Consider the following 9,257-nt stretch of genomic DNA (forward strand, 5'->3'; position numbering starts at 1 on the left):
TAGCCACAGTAGGTCCGCTAGGTCTCTGGAGAGCCAGGGGGGCTGCTGTGCCTTCTTGCTGCCTTTCCTCCGTGTTGGAATAGATTTAGTTTGTTATTAAAATCACTGGGGTGTTTTGTTCGGTCCTTCCCAGAGCTGAAGGTGGGCGGGCGGGCGGTGTTGGCGCACACAAACGGGATCCCCTGCTAGGGAGGGGACATCCTGGAGAAGGGTCTGTCTGCGCCCTGTCAGTGTTGGGGGGCAAAGCAGGCTGGTCTCGGGGTCCTGGACAGGAGGGCCACCGATGCTAGTAGTGAGGTGTGTGCATTGTGCCGATGGCAGTAATGGCTTCTCGGGGGGGGAGGGGGGCGGGTTTGTTTGGTCTTTGTCCCGAGGTTTCTGAGGACGATGTGCAGTGGACGGTGGGAAGAAGGTGAAGCGTCCCAGAGATGCTGGAGGAGGTCCGGTCACGGTTGCCTGGTGTGAGGCCTCTGGCTTTTGTGGCGTCTTTGCTGGATCCCTGTGCATCTGTGGTGGGTGAGTGCTTACTTGGAGCAGCGTGTGACTTGTCTCCCATCTGCCAGTTGCCTCCACATTTTCCTTTTTGTGTTTTGGTGAAGCTTTTCTGTGTCTTGCAGGCATCTGTTTTCCCCCAGCCCAGCCGTGGCTGTTGGGGATTGGCCAGGTAGGGGAGATGACTGGAGATGGATCTGGATGTTTCTGACTGTGGTGAGTAGTGGAGGACAGAGCAAAGGTCCTTTCTGTGGTGGTGTCTCCTGCCTATGCTGCGGCCGCTGTGCTCTGGTCCCACCAGAGGCCAGCCTTGGAGAGCTTCGAGGTGCCTGACTTTGTGACTTTGATTCTGATGTTGGACTGCCTGGCTGTTTTGCTTCCATTTGCAGGGTCCTGGTCCTTGCAGAGAAGGGTGGAAGGTGGAGGCAGGGGGGATGGTGCAAAGTGTGTTTGGTGTGGAAGGAGAAGAGGGGCAGAGAAGTCTCTGGTACATTGAGCTTGACGCTCCTGGGGCAGCACTGCTTTGGCAGGAGGTTGTAGCACCAGGGGTGGGCTCTGCAGCGTTGCAAGGCCATGCTGTTGTGCCTGGGAGTCCCTCAGTTGCCTCCTTGTAAAGCCTGGGCATTGCTTCCCCCCAGCATGGGGGATTTGTGGTCCTTTGAGCAGGGTTTGCTTTTGGCATGGGTGCAGAGCTTGATTCTATCTAGGCTGTAGCAGGGCAGAGGATTGTTTTTCTGCCTTGCTGATGCTATTACCAGAGCCTCCCGCTTCAGTTCTGGGAATTGTCTGGGTGTGTCACCGATGGCTCCGTCTCCTCGTCACTGCAGTCTTTCTGTCTCAGCCTCTTTTGCCTTTTTCTTTGCTCTTTCTGGAAGTGAAGGGGGAGGCCTGTGTGTGCACATATAAATGGCCTCCCTTGGCTGGGAGGGGAGAGCTGTGACACTGGTCTGGCTGCATCCTGTCAGCTTTGTGGGAGCAAAGTAGGCTGGTTTTTGGATGCCAGTGCTGTGAGGCCTGAGCTGTGCTGTTTTATGGCAATTGCTGCTTTATTGGCAGGGAGGGGTGTTCTCTTTACCAGGACTTTTGGGCAGGGAGGAGAAGTGGACATTGGGGAGAAGGAGAAGAGCCTTTGAACTCATGAAGCATGGAGCTGCCTGCCCTTGGTGCGTGGAGCCTGCGATGGGTGAGAGCTTGCTTTGGGGGGAGCTGTTGCTGCGTTGTTTTGCTCTGGATCATTTTGGTGAGGTTTTCCTTGTGCCCCTTCACAGGTCCCTGTGGAGCCGGGGCATGGGCAGTGACAACGAGAGGGCTGGAGAAGGAGCGCAATGAAGATGGCTGTGGCGAGTAGTAGATGTTGGCAATGGCGAGGTGTTCCGTGTGATGGCCGTGTCTTGCGTGTGCTCTGGTTGCTGTGACCTAGATGTCTCCTTGATTTGGATGTTGAATATCCTGCCCAGGCAGGTCCCAGGGAAGCCTGTGTGAGGTCTAAGTCTGTGGGTGAGGTGGGTTAATTGCATCTGCTTAGGGCTCGGGGAGGACCTTCCACCTATTTTTTACTTTGCACTTATTTGTCATCCCTGTTTTGCACTGACAAGGCACGTGTGGGTTTTCCCCTGTCCCAGGGGCCTTGGTCAGGCATGAAGTATGCGAGCCATCGGAGTTGTGCAACACACATGCAGGATGGAGGTAGCAAAGGGATGGGGGAGCGGTTGGTGGGGAGGGGGTTGGGTGGTGGCTGTATTTTGGTTGGGGATGGTGTGGGTGGGGTAGGATAGCCCTGGTTTGGGATAGCCTCCTGAGGTTTTTGCTTCCAGGGCAGCAAGTCAAGCAGGGGGCTTTTTGGCCAGGGCTGCCGCCAAATGTGGTGTAGGGCTGGGCTGGCCAGTCTGAGTCTGTTGGAGTCCGTGTATAGGAGGAACGATGGATGTCTAGGGAGCTTCTGGGGTGTTTGACCTGGGCTCATCTGTGGCACTTGGGGTGCAGGTGTGGTCCCTCTCTGGAGTGGTGTTGAGCCTGAGCAGTGGGTTTGTGTTCATGCCCCTGACTTGCTGTTGCTACAGGCCTCCCTTCAGTCCTGGGAACAGCGCTATGTCCTGTGTGCCTGGGGGTGTCACTGGTGCCTCTCTCTCTTTCTACCTCTCTGCAAAATGTCTGTAGCACTTGTTCCTTTTCTGCTCTTGTCAGGACTGGAAGGTTGTGGTGGGTTTTTTCCTGCCACCTCAAATGGCATCCACCTTAGGGAGGGGTCTGACTGCCCCGTGTGCCTTGTTTAGGCTGGGTGGGGGTATTGCCTTTAGATTCTCGGGGGCTGCTTTTGCACTCAGGGCTGTGAGCCCTGTGTCCCATATAACACTTCCTAATTGCTCTTTGTTTTGGTGACATGTACGTGAGTCATCTGGCCACGGCTCAAGTCTCTGAAGTGGGCATTGGGAAGAAGAGGTGGAGACCCAGCACCTGTGACCTGAGCAAGTTTGGTGGAGGAAGCGGATGTCGGCGCATTCATTTTCCGGCGGCCTGGTGCGAGGCTTCTGCCCGTGTGGTGTCCCTGGGCTGGAGCCCTTCCTGCACGGAGCCTGCAATAGGCGAGATGCGAATCGGGACATTTGATCCATGGCAGTTGGGAGGTGGATTTGCGCTGGCTTGCCGGGGAGCATCTCTCGGTCTCCCTTGGTGGTGCTGGTGATGGTCTTGTAGAAGGAAAGGTTGTGAACTCCTGCCCTTGCCCGCAGGGAGCATTTAGGCTTGTCAGACTGTGCTTGCCTCTGGCACTTGGGTGTTGGTCTTGCACTTCTAGGTTTTGGGCCAGGTGACTGGGTTTGTGTTGGCCTGTGTCCTGCTGTTGCCAGAGGGCCTTCCCAGTGCTGGGAATGGTTTGTTGCATTTCTGCCTGTCTCATCTTCCTTCAGTGTGCCTGAATTCACTGCTGCCTGTCTTTGCTCTTTGCAGGACTGAAAGGAGGGAACTGTTCTGTGGTGCTGAAGTTCTGCCCCCGTAATTGGAGGGGAAGTTCAGAGGGGTCTTAATGCTTCCTGTCTCCTCGGTGGGCATGTGGGTTGCTGTGTGCACCCTAGGTGGTGGTGGTGGGGGGTGCTGTGATCTCAGTGCTTTGAGGGGTGTTTGAAAGTGTTAATAGACGTGTTATTTATTTGGGGAAGGGAGGGTGTGCTGCTCAGCTGGCTTGTGTGGTGTGGGAGGAGGTGGGGGGTTCAAGGTGAAGAGCCACAGACCTGGTGCTGTGGGCATGTTGGAGGAAGCGGGAGGGTACTTGGACTCCCCTTGCATGGAGTCCTGTGGGTGTGCCCAGTCATAGCTGGGAGACTTGTGGCGTGGGGCACTGTTGCTGTTTGGTGGGGAGTTTTTTTCCATGGGCATTTTAGTTTGTTTTTATGGGTGGGTTATTTTGTCCTTCTGGTTTGATGTCTCTGGCCTCGCATTTGTATTGAGGGGTTTTCTTTTTTTGCCCCTCTGTCTGTGTAGGTGTTGGACTGGTGCTCCCTGTGTGGTGAGGAGGATGGGCTGCAATGTCTGGAGGCCTGGAAAAGGAGCCGTGTGTCCAAGTACAGTGTGCATCTGACTCTTGGGGTTGGAGCCACTTGGTAGTGGCTGCGCGGTGAAGCCTGCAGTTGCCTCGTTGAGGCAGCTCCCTGGCTGCAAGCGGAATAAACTGCCGAAGCCCGGTGACTGGTGGTGTTGGGATGGGTGGTGTGTGTAGTGCCTGCCTGCCTGCCTTCCCTTGTGCTGAAGGTGTGTTCTGTGCTCTTGCCAGAGGCCTGGCCTGCATGGGGGGAAGTGGGTGAGAAGACTTCATCGTGGCAGAGCTGTGGGCCAGTGTTGGATGACAGACTCGGACCGGCAGGATGTTGCCCACTATGTTGGAATGTCTCTTCTGTTTTGGGGTTCTGCGTGGGGGTGTGGGGTGGGTTTGGGAGTGTCCTCAGCTTTATGATTCTGGAGCCCCAGGGGTTTTGGAAGCAGTATGTTTGGGTCAGTTTGTCCCTATTGTGGGTGGACCTAGCCTGGCCAGAGGTGAAGCCCACTCCTGTGACCCTGCAGTTGGACCAGCAACCAGACACTCGCAGGAACCGCTGCCCAAGCAGGCCCAGAACTTCCAACTGTTGAGCACAGCGATGCTTGAGCCCGCTAGCATGGAAGCAGCGGGGCTGGCCAGGCGCGGGGCCTGGGCCCCCTCTGTGGCTTCTGTGCTAGTAAGGCTGAGAATTGCAGGGCTGGGGGGTTGGGGGTTCTGGAGCTGCTTGTGCAGGGCTCCTGTTGGTGTTGGGGTGCTGGTTCTGGTGGGTCAGAGCAATGGGCTTTATTCTGCCTGGCTGCCATGTTGTAGATGTGTCCCACAGGGCTGGGGGCCTGTTGTTGCCGTGTGTGTGGTGGTGGGGGGAGGTGTCTGGTTTGGTCCCCGAGCAGGAAGGAAGATGTTGAGGGCTTCTGGGCAGTAAGCTCCTGTCCCGTTTGGAAGGGGAAAGCTGAGCCATGTGTTACTCAGCCTTGTTTTGTTGTTGGCCCTTAGTGGATGCATAACTGGGAAGCAACATGCCCCCGCCCCCCCAGTCCTCTTAACGGCTAAGGCCCCTGCCTCCTAGTGTCTCTTGGGCTCGTGTGTGGTGTTGCTGGTGCTTGCATTTAGGGGTGGGTGGTGTTTGAGGGGTTTCCAGTCCAGGTTGCTGGGCCCCTGCACAGAAGCAGAGCAGAGGCAGGAGTCATGAAGAGCCTGGGTGCTGGGCTGAGTGCAAGGTGGAAGAGGGGGCAGGAGGCTCTGTGGGGTCTGGCTTATGTCCTGATATGTGCTCGGTGGGGTCAGGGGCTGTAGAGCTGCCTGGGTGTGGTGGGATTGTCCTCTGCTCTGGTGCGTGTTTGCTTTGTTTGGTGCTGTTTGTGTGTGGGCTTGTGGGATCTGTTTTCCTCCTCTTTGTTGTGACACTAACAATGTTTTTTTCCTGGTGGTTTGTTTTGTAGGTGGCTGTTTCCTCGCCCCCCTTTTTGTGTGTATAATGTGGAGGAAGTTGTGGGCCAGGGTGCAAAAATAAAATAAAGCAGATATGGTTCTGGTACTTGCTGGATTGAGTTCTTAATGAATAAACTTTTTCCCGGGGGGGGCAGGGGCAGGGCTGGGTGCTCATGTCCCGGGCGGTGCCAGGAGTGTCACACAGGTCTGGGCAGGGGCACTCCCCGTGGCTGGGCCCTGGGTCCTCGTGTTGGGGAGCGGCCCGTGGCTGAGGGCAGAGGCTCTTGCGTCCTGGGCCGAGCGGCAGGGCTGTCCCCTCGTGCCCGGTGCGGCCCGCGGGGGCGGCGCTGGGCTGTGCCCTGGCTGCTGCCCCTGGTCCGGGTTTTCCGGGCGCTGCGAGAAGAGCGCGGATTCCGGCGCGTGGCTCCATGGGGCGGGGGGAGGGAAGGTGAGTCCCCTCCGTGGGGCGCGGGATGTGCGTGGGGAGAGCCTCGGGAACGGGGCGGGGCGGGAAGAGATCGCGGCCATGCGGTGTGCGGGGGGTGGTCGCCGCTGGCCCCCGCGCTGCGGGCACGTGGTGCTGTCATTGGCACTGCGGGGGCGCTCCCCGCGGTTGGAGCACCCGGCCTCGCTCGTGTCGATCTCCCGGAGGGTCCCGGTTGGGTGTGCAGGGGCCACGGAGCCCCGAGCTGACTGCCGCCCCCCGGGCCCTGTTTCGGGCCTCGTGTCGGGGGTGTGGTGCAGGGTGGGAGCAATGGCTTGCAGCTGCCAGCCTGCATCTGTGCGTGCCTGGGATATAAAGGTGGGGGTCTTGTGCCCCGCTGCTGTGCTTGGCAGTGTGTGCAGTGGCAGGGGGGTAGCTTCCCCCACCCCTCAACTAGCTGCCTGTGGCTCAGTTCTGCTCCCTCTCCAGGCCCTGTGGCTGCACGTTCCTGCCTGGGATCCCATGCATACCTGCTCTGCAGCCTTGTCTGACACTTTTAATTTGGTGGTGCCTGAATGCTGGTGTGCCCCGTGTGTGTGTGCGCTCGCGCGCACATGGACGGGGTGCCTGCTGCCAAATTGCCTTCCTGTTGGAAAAGGAGGAAATATGCTGGGAGTTGAACACCTGCCTCATGGCATATTGCAGTTTAATAAAACACAGCTCTGGTTTCTTTAGCTTGTTTCACACCTGACAGCACAGAGACCAGTGGTGAAGGTAGTATCTTCAGGATTGCCTGCCCTTGTTCTGCCCTGTTGCCCTATCTGTCCCTGTTGCCTCCCACCAGCTGCTCCCTTTGTCCTGCTGCCTTGGTCTTGGCCCCTTCGTTTGTTGCACTAATGCAGCCAGCCTGTGCCCTGCCCCTAACAGTTGTGCCTTTTAAGGCTCCTTCCTGTTGTCCCTGTCACCCCCTTCCCATGCCCTTTAACACCCTGCCTCTTGCCCCCTAATGGCAGCGTCCCTTGGCCCTGTACAGTGCAAGACCTGTGTAACCACCAAGGCCTTTACCCTCCCTGCTGTTTAACTCCTGTCCTTTGTCCACCTTATCTGCCTGCCCTTTTAACTGTCCTTGCCTGTTTACCCCTTTCATACTCCCTTCCCTCCTCTGACACATTTTATTCTGTCATGTCTGTGCTTCTGTGTCCTGTTGCCCTCCTAAATGTGATGCTCCCTTTTATAGATGACCTGCCTCCAACCTTCCTGTACCTGTTCTTCTCTAGCTCCCCTTGCCTCCTGCTACCACCCCTGTTGTCCCTGACTTTGAGTGTGTCCCAAGCTGTCGTTCCTGTTGTCCTCCACCTGTTGTTGCCCACAAACTACCCTGCTGCCCTCAGTTGCGCCTGTGCTTTTGAGGTGCCTCCTCCAAGCCCCCTTCCAGCTGTTGGTGCTCCCTGCTGCTGTTTCCCCCCATGTTGATTGCCTGCCCCTGTTGACCCCCACAGGCCAGCCCCCTCAAGAATGAGTCTTGTTGCTGGTGTGCCCCCATTGCCTAGTGCCTTCAGTGTCCCTGAGGCCCCCTGCCTCTGTTGCCCCCGTCTCCATTTTCCTGTGAGTGCCACCTGTGCAGCCCCCCACATCTGTTCTGCTCCTGAGCCTGATGTCTCTGTTGCTTTATGATCTATGCCCTCCCGCTCCTTGGCTGCCTGGCTCGGGTGCCCCTGCTGTGCAACCTGTCTCTGCTGTGTCCTGCCTGTTGCCTGCCCCCCTGTTTGTCTCAAGTTCAGGCTCCCCTATGTCCCCTGAAGCCTCTGCTTGCTCCTGTGTCTAGTCTCCTCGGAGCCTGTGTGACAGCGTGCTGTAGTCTCATAGCAAACCCCTTCCCTCTGGGCCCCCAAGCTCTCGGGGCCCCCCTTGTCTCCTATCTCTAGTCCTTTGCCAGGCTGCTACCAAGCCCCCCAATCCAGTCCCTCCACTTTAGTCCTCCTAACCCGCTTGCTGTTAACTAGTCCCCCAAGCAAGCCCCTGTTGCCTCTGAATCTAGTTCTTTCTTTCCCTGCCCCTGTTGCCTGCCCCCTCGCCTCCTTACCCTCCCCACCTCTACTCCTTCCACCTGTTCCCTGTAGTCTCCCTCCTTGCTGCTGGCCCTATGACCCCCATTGGTTTCTGCTGCCCACCCCTAGTTCCTCCTGGGAATCCCTTGTGGCAAGCCTCCCCCCACCCAAGCTCAACCTCCTTCGTTGCTGTTTAGTGTCAGCCAAGTCCCATGCCTGGTCAACCCCCATCATCCCCTGTCGTCTGCCTTTAAGTCTCTGACAGCTGTTAACCGCCTCCTAGTCTCTGCAAGTCCCCTGCTCCCTTAACTCCCCGTACTCCTGCTAAGCACCCTAGGCACTTATTTGCCACAGTGCTCACCAGTTGCCTGCTGCCCTCCCACCTCTCCCTCTTGCTCTAGTTGTCCACTGCCTGCTTAACCCCATCCAAGCCCTCTGCTCCCTTGGCTCCCCTCTAGACTCTGCATGTTAACCTGTCCCCAAAGCCTCTTTCTCCCTTAACCTCAGTGAAAACCCCTGCCCTGTTACTCCCTCTAGTTCCCCCCAAGCTTGCTGCTGTCTTAACCTTCCTCTAGTCCCCTGCCACCTTAACCGTCCCTGTACAAGGCACAGGAGACATGGGGCTAAAGGGGCGGAGGGGGGGAACTGAGGGAAGTAAAGTGCCTTTAGTCCCTCAAAGGCTCCTGCTGCCTTAGCCCCTGTAGTGCCCGTGCCCCCTTAATGTCTAGTGCATGCAAGCCCCCTGATCCCATAAACTCCCCAAGCCCATTCCTGCCTTTCTCCCCAAGTGGTGTGCTGTCAGTCTGCAAGGCTGATGCTGTAACTCCCTGCTCACTCCCATCCAGACCCCCCCCAGTGCTGTAGTCCTTGTGCTGTTAATGTGCCTGTGTTTTCCCCCCAAAGCTCCCTGCTGCCTTCACTTGTCCTATAGCCCCCTCTCCCTGCATCTCTTTGCTGGTCCCTGCAAGTGTCTACCCACCCCCCGCTTAAACCCTCCTCTAGTGCCACTAGCTCCTGCCCTGTTAATCCACTGGTGTTGTCCCTGAAGTCCTGTGTATGGTGAATTCTCCCTCTAGCTCTCTGCCCCATTAACCCCCCACCTCCCCTCTAGTTGCCCTGAGCCTTTTGCTCCCCAGCTGTCTTCTAGTGCCTCACTCCCTTGAGCCCCCTTACCCAGCCCTGCAAGGTGTGTGTTGCATTAACCTGCTACCTGTGCTTCCAAGACCCTGTCACCTGCCTCTGGGCCCCTGTGTGTGTAGTTGGTGCCTTAACTGTAATGGGGAACCTTGATCCTAGGATGGACTCTAACCCCAACCCCACCCCAACCCCAACCCCC

At 57.5% G+C, this 9,257-nt stretch overlaps 2 long non-coding RNA genes across 2 annotated transcripts in view; both read left to right on the forward strand.

Moving 5' to 3' along the window:
• The window catches only part of LOC109322676, a 7,349-nt gene extending 6,622 nt beyond the window's left edge, over positions 1-727 (forward strand). The window contains exon 2 of the long non-coding RNA XR_002104457.1: positions 618-727. This is a non-coding gene — a long non-coding RNA (uncharacterized LOC109322676). The remainder of the gene's footprint in view (positions 1-617) is intronic.
• LOC109322675 overlaps positions 1-4,044 on the forward strand; it is a 12,602-nt gene extending 8,558 nt beyond the window's left edge. The window contains exons 4-5 of the long non-coding RNA XR_002104454.1: positions 1,950-1,953; positions 3,970-4,044. This is a non-coding gene — a long non-coding RNA (uncharacterized LOC109322675). The remainder of the gene's footprint in view (positions 1-1,949; positions 1,954-3,969) is intronic.
• Positions 4,045-9,257: the final 5,213 nt, after the last annotated feature.

Source organism: Crocodylus porosus, unplaced genomic scaffold (assembly GCF_001723895.1).
Source record: "Crocodylus porosus isolate Cpor-Errol unplaced genomic scaffold, CroPor_comp1, whole genome shotgun sequence".
In the NCBI taxonomy this organism is placed as follows: Eukaryota; Metazoa; Chordata; order Crocodylia; family Crocodylidae; genus Crocodylus; species Crocodylus porosus.